Source organism: Chionomys nivalis, chromosome 8, assembly GCF_950005125.1.
Source record: "Chionomys nivalis chromosome 8, mChiNiv1.1, whole genome shotgun sequence".
Classification (NCBI taxonomy): domain Eukaryota; kingdom Metazoa; phylum Chordata; class Mammalia; order Rodentia; family Cricetidae; genus Chionomys; species Chionomys nivalis.
This window is the reverse complement of record NC_080093.1, coordinates 27,382,572-27,396,241: the sequence shown is the minus strand read 5'-3', so window position 1 is coordinate 27,396,241 and position 13,670 is coordinate 27,382,572. Positions and strand designations below refer to the sequence as shown.

The window sequence follows — 13,670 nt, the reverse complement described above, 5'->3', positions numbered from 1 at the left end:
TCCATGTGAAGTTGGTAGTGGTGGTGGTGTGTGTTTCCTTTTCTTGGGTTTTGCTGGTGTAGAATTATCTATTGCCTACATTTTCATGGGTGTTGCCAACTTCCTAGGGTTGGAGGTTTCCTTCCAGTACCTTCTGTAGGACTGAATTTTTGCATTGATATTGTTTAAATTTGATTTTGTCATGAAATATCTTTTTTTAAAAATATGGAATGCTTCACGAGTTTGCATGCCACCCTTGTGCAGGGGCCATGCTCATCTTGCTCTTCTTCTCTGTGTCATTCCAGTTTTAGTATATGTGCTGCTGAATTGAACCCAACTGTAGTTTTCCTTAATAGTCTCCGTCTATTGTAAAGAGAAGCTTTCTAGGTGAGTGGTGAACTGTAACCAATATCTAGTTTTCTTTCTTAAATCTCCTTTCTCTGTCACCTACATACACACAGGCACACATACACACACACACACACACACACACACACACACACACCATGAACACAGTTTCCAATACCAATACAGGTTCATTTCAAGTCCTTTTAAAACTAAACTTTGTTATATTTATACTTTATAGAAATATTATTTTTAAAAGCCCTAAATGAGTTTCAACATAATTACAACAGTGATTTCACTGAGAATATTTTGCAGATTCCTCTAACATCTGCTCAGGCAGTAAGTGATTCCAAATGAGTGTTTATTCCATAGGAAACAATCTAGTCATCGTCTGAAGACGACACTCTTCTGGAAAGGCATGCACGTGCAAATGTCCACTCTTTATTGACATAAAATTTCTGCATTGAAAGGGCTAGGGAGGAGATTTTTCAAACACACTAACTGAAAAAAAAGTATGTTTTTTTCCAAAGTCAGGGCTCACTTTTGACTATTCTCAAGTAATTAAATCCAGGAAAAAGTCATCACTATGAATAATCCCTTCAACTACTTCATGTTCATGGAAAATCGCACCTGAACACGTCCAGAGAGAATCTGAGAGCCATGGGAATTGTTCTTAAGAAACGCTTCAAGCCCTTTCGAAAACAGAAAAATGAAAGAAATAGAACAAGTCAAAAATTCTGTATACTAATTGGGTTTTGGTTCCATGTCTCATTTGTGCCGATCTGCTCTTTGTGATAATTATCTGTTCTCAGGAAAAATGGCAGAACTGTAGTGAGAATAATATTCCAAGAAAGTAATATGTGAGTAGAAAATTAGGCTCTACTACTAGGGGTAGATCTAATTTATTACCAATCACCATTATAACATTTCAATGAGAGAATAACTGAACAACGAATACAGTTTGGTTAGAATGTGAAGTGTGTGTGTGTGTGTGTGTGTGTGTGTGTGTGTACATTCCTTGACTCTTACCAAGTGGAACTACACTCCTTTACCTGGCCTCAACTGTCTAGGCAGTTTGGATGCTCACCTTAATAGACCTGGATGGAGGTCGGGGGTCCTTGGACTTCCCACAGGGCAGGGAACCCTGATTGCTCTTCGGGCTGACGAGGGAGGGAGACTTGATTGGGGGAGGGGGAGGGAAATGGGAGGCGGTGGCAGGGAGGAGGCAGAAATCTTTAATAAATAAATAAATAAAACTAAATACTACTAATCAAAAGAGAGAAGAGTAAAAATAAAATGACTACTAATAGTCCCCAAAAACAAAAACAAAAAACAAAAAACACCTGTCTGATCACTGGATTCAAGCCTGGGCAGCCCCATGAATGCATGGGGACATGGGTTGCAACTGGACACTCAGTATAAGCCAGTGCATATCTATATATCATTTTAGGTCCTGTTTTTCTTTTCTGAGACAGGGTTTCTCTCTAGCTTTGGAGCCTGTCCTGGAACTAGCTCTTGTATACCAGGCTGGCCTCAATCTCACAGAGACCTGCCCGCCTCTGCCTCCTGAAAGCTGGGATTAAAGGCATGTGCCACCACCACCCGGCTCATTTTAGGTCCTTTTAAAGAAGCTTTGTTATATTTATGCTTTATAGAAGTATTATCTTTTAAAAGTCCTAAATGGGTTTCACTCCTAACCCAGCAAAGGATGCACTTGTGCACTTCACAGGAGAAAACATCTCTAACGGAGTACAGTTTCCATCTGTTTATCAGCACCCATCAAAACCTCATCTTCCTCTTTCTCCCTTCCACACAAACACAGAGACCTGAAAGCCTATATATAATGGATAGTTTAAGAAAATCAGCTCTTCCCACATTGTTGGAGAGGCTCCTCAGTTAACTTTTGAAAGCCATTTGAAAAGCTGCTGGTCTCAGTTTATCCAAACCCACTGAACTCAGTCATGGTTGTCAGTCACAAAATGCTTTCTGGAGATAAATCAACAGGTTATAATGGTAATAGTGCACGATTTAATGTCAATTTTTAATATGCCATTTCTATGAATCTTCTACACCATAGTCTTGTTCTCTCTGAGGCAGGTAGTGAGAAGAATATAAACTCCTAGGGGTGTTCCTGTCATGTCCTAGCAGCACATGTCAAATACAGCATTCGGTGGAGCGTGTCCAGAGAGAAAGAAAAACTCCCATTGCCCCTGCTTTGGACCTTTGCAGGCTGCCTGGTCTCCGTGCTGTGCCCTCCACCCACCTCAATCTTCCGCCTGTCTGTGCCCTGGTGAAATTCGCCAAAGTCCTCTGTATTCTGAAAGCCTCCTCTTAGCGTTTATGAAAACAATCGGTTTCCCATTCCTTTGTTCCCTAAACCTTTCCCCATCCTCAATATTGCAAACGGAAACCTACTAACTGAGTACGTGTTTCTGACATCTGATCCTATATGCCAACAGGTAACAGTGAGTCTGTGCTTCTTTGACCCTCAGTATAGTGCCAGGGAACATTAATAGACGCAGCTAGAGACCCTGGCACCTGATCTTCGTTTAGTGGAAACCAGTGTAGTTTCTACCTCTGAACCACAACAAGTTATCATATCTGGTTACTATATTTTTAAAATGCAGAATCACCTTTTTTGTGGTAATTAAGAAGTACCTCATATTAATTATTCCTCATCTGTATAAACACAGTCAAGTATAGAGACACATTTCATAGATATTTTTCCCACCAGGGAAGTTTCAGTGACCAGATATTATTTCTTCTGTGGGTGGTAAAAAAAAAACAAAACAATAATTTATATTTAAATTCTTATTTATCTAGTAATTGAATCTAAGAGAGATGGGAGAAATGAAAGACTAAGTTCTATTTTAATAAAACTTGAAATTTATTCAACTACTACTGAGTCCCTGCTTATGAAAGACATACTAGCAACTTGAATATGGAAGTGATTTTTGAAAAATTTACATTTGGGAGCAGGTTCAAGATGTCTGCATTGTAATGAACACAGAAAGCTGGGACAATATCGAAGTCAAAAGTTACCTCTGACCAGGACCGTGACTGTGAAGGGAGGAAAGAAAACAAAACTGAAAAACACCACCACCACCAACAACAACAACACACAGAAAAACACTACCACCACCACCACCACACACAGAAAAACAAGGAATAGAAATGATAGCCTGCAAGTTCTAAGGATGTCAGAAAGAAAGAAAACATTAAGCTGCCTTGGCTACAACTCATCTGTCTGCAAAGTAACTCCAGAGAACTTGGGCCACCACCGTAGAGGAAATGGGGCTTCCTCTACCCGGAGAGAAGAGTGGTTGGCTGTAGGAGAACAGAGTAGGTGTTGGTCAGGTAACTGCAAACGGAATTTGCTGAGACATCTTGAATGTGAGACATTCAGCAAACACGGAGGATGACGCTGGGGGAAGGACTTGGACACTTTTTAGTTTGTCCCATTCAGCTTGGTGTCTAACTACGTTATAAGTGCCTAAGGGATGCTTCAGACACGTTTATATCCACTAATACAAGGAAGGAAGGCAAGAGTTGGGAGTTAGGTTACTTATTTTCCTTTGTTGAAAACTGGCAGCCTAGAGAACATTATAAAGAATAGAAATGGATAGTACCTGTGTTGAAATTAATCCCTTCTCCGTAGTCATTGCGCCCTGGTCAGTTCTTATACTCTGACTTTAAAGTGCTGGTTCTCCAGGCACTGGAGTCAGAAAGGATTTACTCACCAAACTGAGAAGCCATAACAAGCACACCTTTGTAAAGTCTCCTCAGCAGGCAGCTTTCAACTTGGGTGACAGTTTTCTGAATTGAAGCCATGACACAAAGCTGATCTAGGAAAGATCAGTTGATCTTCCAACAAGAATGTAGCAGCTCTACACTGGTTCCTAGTTTCCACAGGAAGAGGGCTGCAATCGAGCGCAGTTCAAAGAGCTATGCCTTGGAGCGTGTTTGGTTCTGAGACCTTTGATTTTGACTTGAGTGAACCAAAAATACTTTCTGGCTCTGTTACTGGTAATTGGTACATTCCTAACAGACTAGTAACTGCTTAGAAATTATGATGTGTCTTAAAAAAGAATTGAGAAATATATGTGTAAGTTTCTTTCATTGGAGCTACAATTAAGCCAGAAGATTGAATAAAAATAAATAAGAAACTGCAACTTTTGTTGCAGACTAAAGATTCACCTTCCCTTTAGTGCATTTAGTGTCCTACACTTGGTGTTTCCATACACTACCAAAAGCTAGGATGGGTCCAGAGATGTTCTGCTGCTTAGCTACAATCTAACTGTGGAAAAACAGAAGCAGAAAAATAGGCTTTCATACAATGTATTCTATAAGAGCCATGTGACTTGAGGGGAAACTCACATAGGCACATAGTAGAGAATTGAAGATCTAGTCACCAGGGAAAGATTGACTAGATGACAAACGTCAAGCCTAGGCTATGCTTTGAAGACAGCGAAGACTTCAAGTTCAGCATAAACAGAGATCGTGCAGGAAAGGCAACTGCATAAGTAAATCCATCCATAGAGAAAAGTGAGGACCACGCTCAGGAACGGCATGCGTTCTCTTCTGTTTGCATCACTGAGTCAGACAGTGCATCTCCTGACAACCTGAGCTGAGAGTAACAGAAATCCAGGTGCTATTCCATCAGCCCCCACAGAGCTTTGTTCCATGGGTGCACTGACTCATAAAACCACCAGTGGGGGGCCAGGCACATCCCTGCCTCAGTGTGCTTTATGGCAACGGGCATCTTCCTAGGGATCGTGACACATACATATTGAATAGCTCTTCAGGTCTATGAAAAGAAACAACAAACCCTCTTGCAGCAACATTTCCAGCCTGGACTCACTAGTACCTTGTTCTTTCCCCACCACGGTTTCTCATTTGTAAAGTGTGAATAATTACAATACTTTATCTTGTGACTCTGCAGCAGGGTAGCATGTGGTGACAGATATTGTTGCTACAATATTCTTCTGTTGAATATGAGGTTACCAAAGGCATAAGTCAAGTGTGCACTAGAATGTGGGGGGACAGTGTTATTAAGCTATTAAGCTGGGGTTCTTCTCCAGTAGACGCAGAGGGAGACAGAGGAACACGGGAATATACACACAGAGGCAGCCAGGAGGGGGGACTGCTCAGTGACTCAAACCGAGAAGCTGTTGCGCTGAGGCAGGGGAGGGCCAAACAGCAGGCCACTTTTCATCTTCCTGTCACTTTCAGGAAATGCCAAAAAGTAAAAATAAAAGATACAACAAGAGTTTTTTCCGTGGACCAAGCCAGCGGCAGCAACCTCAACAGGAAACACTTCTTAAAAGTGACAGACTCTCAGGGATCGTCAGAAAGTACACAACTCTGTAGGAGAGCAGAGGCAGAACAAGTTTTACCTATCCTAAGTGAACTACATGACCAAGAGATGCCAATGAGAGGGGGAGAAATGTTTATTCTGATAGCAAAATGGTCCCTGCTCATCTCTTGCTTCTGTGTTTAGTGAAAGAAAAGAAAATAAGTACACAGACTGTCATATACACAACCCAGAGGAAGAGATCTCCTAGTTAGCCATAAATTTGATGTGTACTAGCAAGGAACCAGGGAAAGACAATACTGGAGATAGAGATTCTTCCCCTTCCCTTGAAGAGGTAAAACTAGTTAGAATAAAATTCTCATTTTGCAAATATAAGGAAACTTATATCATCCCAATTATCCTTTAAGAATGTACGGCTTTACAGAAGGAAATCAAGGGCCGACAGAATTTAAATGATTTATACAAAAAATAAATAAATACTCATTGTTAATGGAAGCAGCATTTAAATCTAGCTCTTGTGACCCAACGATTTCCCATAATCCTAAGCAAGGGACTTGCTGGCAGTGCTCTTTACTTGTTCATTTTTCTTAAAGCATTGCCACATCTCCTGCTGTGCCCTTGGTTGCCTAGAAAATTCTATTTGGGCTTCACATTTTCTCTTGGCCGTTAGTCAGAAAACAGTCCGAATGTGGCTGTGTCGTAAATCACCGCAGGCCTTACAGCACGGCATTATGATCTCTACAGAAAGAGGGGCCCCACATCTGAAGAGGGATACAAACCTAAGAGGAAAGGCTTGTTTACCTCTCTCAGCTCATAAATGTGACACGCGACAAGATCAGGTTATAAGTTTATACTTTTTTCCAGGATGAATAAATATAACATTGAGAGCATTCCCTATCATTAAATCGATACAGATTCTAAAATGGTGTGTATGTGTTTGGTATCTGCATATACACATAGAGGTATGCACACATACACACTGGTACATGCATGTGGAAGCCAGAGGTAGATGCAGGGTTTTCCTTTATTGCTCTCTACATTGTGAGACGGGGTCTCAGTGAACACACAGGTCGCAGATTCAGGTAGACTAGCTAGCCAGCAAACCCAGGTGTCTGTCTTTCTTGGCTACCCCATACTAGGATTACTGATGCACACAGCCCTTGGTCTGGCTTTTGTGTGGGTGCTGGAGGTCATACCCAGGGCTGCAAGCTTGCACAGCATGCATTTTACTGGCTGAGTCATCACCACCCCTGGTCCCAGTGTTTACATTTTTGAAGAGAACGCTGACTTGTGTTTTCTTCAGTGCAGTTAATTCTGCTCTGGGAAAACACTATGCGGTCACCACTTCAACAAATCCAGTCGCTGTTCTATCTCTTGCTCTCTGTCCGGTTACATTCCAAGCCCCGTCAACTCCACTTCGGGAATGTCCCTCCTTGTTCCGTACTCAGCACCGCTGTGGTATTTCTCGTTTTCTCATCTTGCTGTTTAACTTACTGTTCTTTTCAGTTTTTATTTCCCACCACTAATATTCATTCTTTGTAGTCAGACTGTCACCAGCTGAAGTAGATTCACAGACCTGTGGTGCTGTTCAGAAACACGCAGTGTCTTTCCACAGTCCTTCAAGTTTAGCGCAAAAACATTTCCTTCCAAGGCATCCTGTAATATGGCATAATGGTACCTGTCCACTTCTCACTAGATAAAATGGCCTAATGGCAATTCTCAAGCAAACCTTACATAGTCTTGTTTCAAAGATTTTCTATCCCTTCTATAAAGGAACTAAACAATTTCTTTTCAAAATCTTCAAGCACCATCTTGTATCTCTTTGAAAAATACACTGTGCTCTTCATTAAATAATTTACAAGCTTGATCCACTTACTTTATTAATTACCCCTTCAGTGAAAGGACTGCATGTCTTCTAAGTCTAATCTATCTGCAGGAGAGGTGATTGTGTTGAAAATGGTCTGACCAGTCTCCGCATCTGTAAGTAGATGTGGTTTCCTTGTGAACGAGCATGAAACAGGGATCTCTTGGTCTCAGAAGAAACCTGCAGGAGAGCAAGCACGAGGACTCCACAACAGCAGAGGAAGCCAGACAGAGAGAAACCTGTCCTGAGCCTACTTCTGTGGTAGGAGCAGACAAGCCTCTAGAGTCGAGGCTATCCCACAGATATATCTAGAGTTGAGACTATCCCATAGAGATATCTAGAGTCGAGGCTATCGCACAGAGATATCTAGAGTAGAGGCTATCCCACAGAGATATCTAGAGTAGAGGCTATCCCTCAGAGATATCTAGAGTAGAGGCTATCCCACAGAGATTTTCCTTCTTCCTTGGTGAAGAGGCTGGAATCACACACACTGCAGTAGTCAGTCATTTGCCGTCAGTCACTCGGCAACAGCTGTGAAATTTCCCAAGTCCTTCTGGGCTCTGCGTCTTATTCAGCACATAAAGAAAGACGGCAATCACAATTTTTAAACCAACAGTATACACAAGAGCTGGGGAATGGGGACATCCACCCAAAGGATTCTTGAGCAGCTGTCACTGACATCAGCTTGATCTCTGCAACACTTGTGATAGTTCACAGCCAGTACAATAATAGTACCTGCTCAGTAAGCCGCTCTTCAAAAGGAATGGCTCTGCTCTCCTACCGGAACGTTAGGATGGTCTTCCAAACAGCCACCTGCTCGTTTGCTACCCATCACATGCGGTTGCTATCACATTGCTGATAAACACCACAATCTATTGTGCACGGTTCTTGGAGGGTGGAAGTCTGAGATGAGGTATCAGTGAAGCTGATTTCGACTCGTACCTTGTCCAAGTTGTTTGCAGCTACTGATAATCCCCCCACAACCTCTCATGGTATTGTGACCTTCACTGTATCATAAAACTCAGAGAGGAAGTAAGGAGCTGTTCCAGACTCTTCCTGCAGGGTCACCAAATTCATCCCTGAGGCTTCTACCCTCCGTGACCTAACTGTCTTCTAAAAAGCCCCCCTTAAAGACAATCATACTGAGTATTAGATTTCAATCTAACATTTGGAGGGAAACGTAGCAGCATTTACTCCTGATATGTAAAAGGAGCAAAAGAAAAAGAATGGCTTGGTTATATTGCTCTTCTCTGATAAAGCATTTCACTACAAAGTCTGAGCTAATATTTTTATTTTTAATTCATAATAATAAGATATGTTTTATTTTATATTTTAAATAATAATAATGAAAATAATTCATACCCATATAAAAAGCAAATGTTTTTTCACTCCTAAAGATTTAAGGTGAGAATATTGGGAACAATTTCTAGTAAAACAACCAATTTTGTTCTTAACGGCAGAAGAACTGCTAGCAGCTCATCAGGCTACTGATTATAGCAATAAATACTTAGAGAGAAAACTAAATATCTCCTCACCAAACCCAAGGGACTCTCTTAACTGTATTCAGTCATTTGCCACGTCAAAGCCTTCTTTGGATCAATGAGAAACAAATGAACAATGACATTTCAGTAAATGGATCACTCAGCCCATTAGGACCGTTGTGTTTCTGAGTCTAGCTGCATTGGGTTTAAGCCTAAGTTTGGGATATAATCAGTAAGGCTTCAATTTAAAAATCCAAATAAATTGTTAAACTATGATACATGCTATTAAAAACTGAAGCCTAAATTTATGCTTTTAATAATCCAGGAAGCAAGTATTACATGTTATCACTATATAGGTGAGTTTACTAAGAGCAAACTGAAGTAGACAGATGACTAGAACATGATGGTTATAATCCAGAAAGCAAACCATGCATGTACAAGAACATGCCAGTCTCTCACTCAAACCTTTTCTTTTTTTACATCATCACCTAACTACAGCATACAGAATTCGTATTACTCGAATCCCTTCACAGTCTGACCCGTCTCACCTTCCTATGACTTCTTCCTAAATAAATTCATCACTGATCTATATACACGCCCACAGACAAATCTAGTAAAGGGAATTTCTCAATTGAGATTTCCTCTTCCTGAGTCTGTCTAGATTTGTATCAAGCTTATAAAAACTAACTGTAACCGTGACTGGCTTTCAAAGCACAATGTGGATAGCTCCTGAGGAATGATACCTAAGGCTGACCTCTGGCCTAGGCAAGAACACACACACACACACACACACACGTGCAGATTCATAACCTCCCACCCACGTGTGCTCCAAGCCATACGAACACACATATAAACACAAAAAGGTGCTGCAAATGAATCCTAGTATTCAGAAGAACAAATGCTTTTATCGAAGGCCAAAGAGCACAGACACAAAGGTGCAACCCCTTGCTAAGTTATGCACACTGAAGGCACTAATTGAGGAGCTTATTAATTCAGTGAAAGTGGACTGATAACTCATTTTTTCACCATGCAGACTGATGACTTTTACAGACACTTTCTTAGCTGCTACATATAATAATATCATGTACAACGTTATTTGCAATTTTAGTCTAGAATAACAAATGGGCTGGGTGGTGGTGGCGCATGCCTTTAATCCCAGCACTTGGGAGGCAGAGGCAGGCAGATCTCTGTGAGTTCGAGGCCAGCCTGGTCTAGAAGAGCTAGTTCCAGGACAGGAACCAAAAAAAAGCTACAGAGAAACCCTGCCTCGAAAATCAAAAAAATAAATAAATAAATACAAAATAGAACAACAAATGCAAGGGGAGAAGCCTTTATTACTCAGCATCCTTCATCAATCATCTCCCACCCATGATTACATGAATTGATCCTTAGCTAATATGATGCTACACACCTTATCTCTTTCTTCAGGCAGTGACCTGTGAGTCACATTTCCAGAAATCCCAAAAGAACAAAGGTACTTCTGTGGGGTTCCATTGGACGATGATCAGGAGTTCATTAAATCTTCAGATGAATCCAAATCTTATTAGAAAAAGTGAATATCATCTACCAGATTTTTAGACAAAACTTTGTTAATCTAATTGACCAACTTAAACTGTAGGAACTTTCGATCTAGATAGATCTAAATATGTACTATAGGAAATGGCTCTTAAACTAGCATAGAAGCAGCCAAAAGACTATCAGCATAGGGAAAGTGGAAGGCCTAATGATGTGAACTGAAGCACCGAGCTGAGCATATGTTCTCAAGTCATCTTCTTTCCGTGGTTCACTGCCATTTTTATAGATGCTTCATCCGTTGTGTGGCAAATCACTGTTCAAGGAATACAGTACTGTGTTTAGAATGTTTTAAATTAAGTTACACCCACTTATGGGAAAACAGCTCTTAAGTTTGGGATGTGAGGCTGTGAATTTGACTGCATTTTTATTTGAATGGAAGATCGTGCCTAAAGTCCCAGGCTTTAAATGACGCTGCCCGAATATTTCTTTTTATGCCACCATCTCTATAATAAGACAGCTTCCCCACACGGTATACTCTAGAGACTCCCTACGGCTGGAGTTACTATTTCATTGAGAAGAGAAAGAAAAGAAGACAGGATGATTTCAGTTAAGACTAAGGATGCTATGGGCTCATATTTCTACATACAACACACAATACAGCCTTATTTTAGCTGTCTGATCTGTACTTTGGCAAATGGTTTGAGAGCCAGGAAATCCTATATTGAATAAATAAAATAAAACCTTTTGAAGTGAACATGGGGGCAACCAGAGAGCTTGCCTTCTTTCTTGGCTTCACAACAACTCCAAGATCCTTGAAGTATCTAGGCTGTGACTGCATGGAAACAGGCTTAAAGTCCTATTTTTGTGTGTTTATACAGAGGAGTGATACATTTTTGTATTGTAGCATCTTCTAAACTACTATTCAAGCAGCAGATTTGCGACTCATTTTCCTGTGAAGAAGAACCTTCCATTTCTTTTAGCCTCGCTCTATTAGGCAAATTATACAAGGAGAGATGCTCTCTGACCAATTTGCCCGGAACATGCACCACCGAGTGCATTTCTAGGGATCTGCACCTTAGGCAGTCCTCTAGGTCTCCAGGATTTATTACACCCCCCCCCCCGATATATTCTTCCTTTGAAATGCTCCTTTCCTGCCTTCTTGGAAATTGTCATCTTTGCCTTGATTGATCTCCTCCATGATTGCGGCACCTCCTTCAATAGGCGTTAATGATTCCTTAAATCACTAAATCACATTAAAAGGATCTTACAGGCCAAAGGCAATGAGAGGCAGTCTTCACTCGGCAAAGGGCTTACTTCCTAGGAAATTGAGGAAACAACACTGTGAATAATGGAAACATAAGCAGATGAATGCCCAGTCAAGGCATCAATTGCATCTTCCAGGAGAGAAAAATACAGCCCCACCTTTTATCATCCTGCTAATGAAACAGAATTGTACCCCAGTACTTTTCAGATATTAGGGGGCAATTTGAAGCAGACTTTACATGAGATCCTGTGCAATTTCACCCATAGAAAGTGGCACCAACCTGAACCAGGTTTTGTAAGCTACAAAAAATGCCTACATGTATGCAATTGCCTCAGTGTGCCACGAATCACCCTCAGCCACATCCAAGTCAGAGTTGCTGTCCCATTTGGCCATTTCTCAGTAACTCACAATCTGGTCCCCCCCCCCCCCGCTCACTTCATCAGCAAATTCCAGGTCATTTTAGAATGAAAGAGCACATTTATTATGTTATTTAAGTATGTGATAAGGAAATAAAATATATAAAGGCAGGTGACTATTTCTTTAAGTTCCTATCCTTCTCACCAACAAAGTTATTTAGTGTTGTCTTCCAACCCTATTTTTTCAGAATTATAGCTGTTTCCCGGCAGTTGGCTCAAGGTGGTAATTTGTGAGAAATGTCTATGTTGGGTGTAACAGAATTAATGGCACATGTGTGCATTATTTGAGTAAGTACAGAAAACTTAAAAACAAATTACATGCATTTTAAATACATAGTTTTATACACACACACACACACACACACCTAGTGAGACACACACACATTTTCAAAACTGATTGGTTCAAAATTATCTTTTGGCCATGGAATGGCTCCCACAGCCCTCAAAGTGGTAGCAATCAACCTTGTCCATTCTACCGAGGACCACTCTGCCTTCTTACCCCTTCACTTCTTTCTTCCTACTCTTTGGTAATAATTACAACAAGTGGTCTGCCGCTTCCTTTTTTTTCATACCACTTCTCAGTCAAGAACAGTAGAGAATTGAGAATTTGAAAACTGAAATATGTTTTGATTTTGCATCTTGTTGCAGTCCAAGTAAGAAATCCAACTCTGATTTAAATTCACTCACCCAAACTATATTTTTTTCTATAAAATTGGCATGATGTCAGCTCCCATCACAGTGTCTGGCACACAAGTACTTAATAAATATTAGTTGGAGATTCACATTCTAATAAACCAACCGCTAATTCTTCTGTTGCTATCAGTACAGGAATGCTCTTCATGTCGGACCTATGGCACTTTCCTAATATAAAAGATAGAGACAAACATAACTATGGTCTTTAAAGAAAAGGAAAGTTAAGATATCATTTGTTTCATTGTACATTGATGTCAACTTAAAAAGATCTTCTTTGAGTCCTGTTTTTCTCCCTTAGTGGCTCCTAATTAGAGCCTAGTGCCTAAGAAAGAGAAAATAAAATATATATCCCTAGTGTTGGTTTTGAAGGCTGTAAACAATGAGGAGCTGAAAATAACCTACCTTATTTCTAAGTTGTTGGAATACGACACTTGTTACTATAGGAACAGAGCCAGTAATTATTCTTCTTTAATTCGACTGATTAATTTAAACAGCAGAAGAATTAGAAAATTGAAAACTGATGATTGAACTGAATTAAGGAAGCAATTCAAAAGTAAGTGACACTAACCTAGATCCAGGATGAATGGGCCCAACACACAGGTACTTAATTATAACACAGAGATAACTAAAATAAGCACCAACTGGTGAATAAGATGTTCTTATCGGTGGCTAATGAACCTAACGATCAAATCCTGATCCATCTGAAATGAGGAGTTTTGTAGCTGTTATTGTTGTTTTGATTTGTCTTGACATATCCCCCCTTTCCCAAATGAGCTCCTTAGGCAGATGAAATCAGGTT

The 13,670-nt window shown here is 40.5% G+C and overlaps 1 protein-coding gene and 1 pseudogene across 2 annotated transcripts in view; both read right to left on the bottom strand.

The window, feature by feature from the left end:
- The window catches only part of Prkg1 (protein kinase cGMP-dependent 1), a 1,098,375-nt gene that overhangs the window by 875,467 nt on the left and 209,238 nt on the right, over positions 1-13,670 (bottom strand). The gene's annotated exons all lie outside the window — the stretch shown is intronic.
- Positions 199-312, bottom strand: LOC130880867 (U6 spliceosomal RNA; annotated as a pseudogene).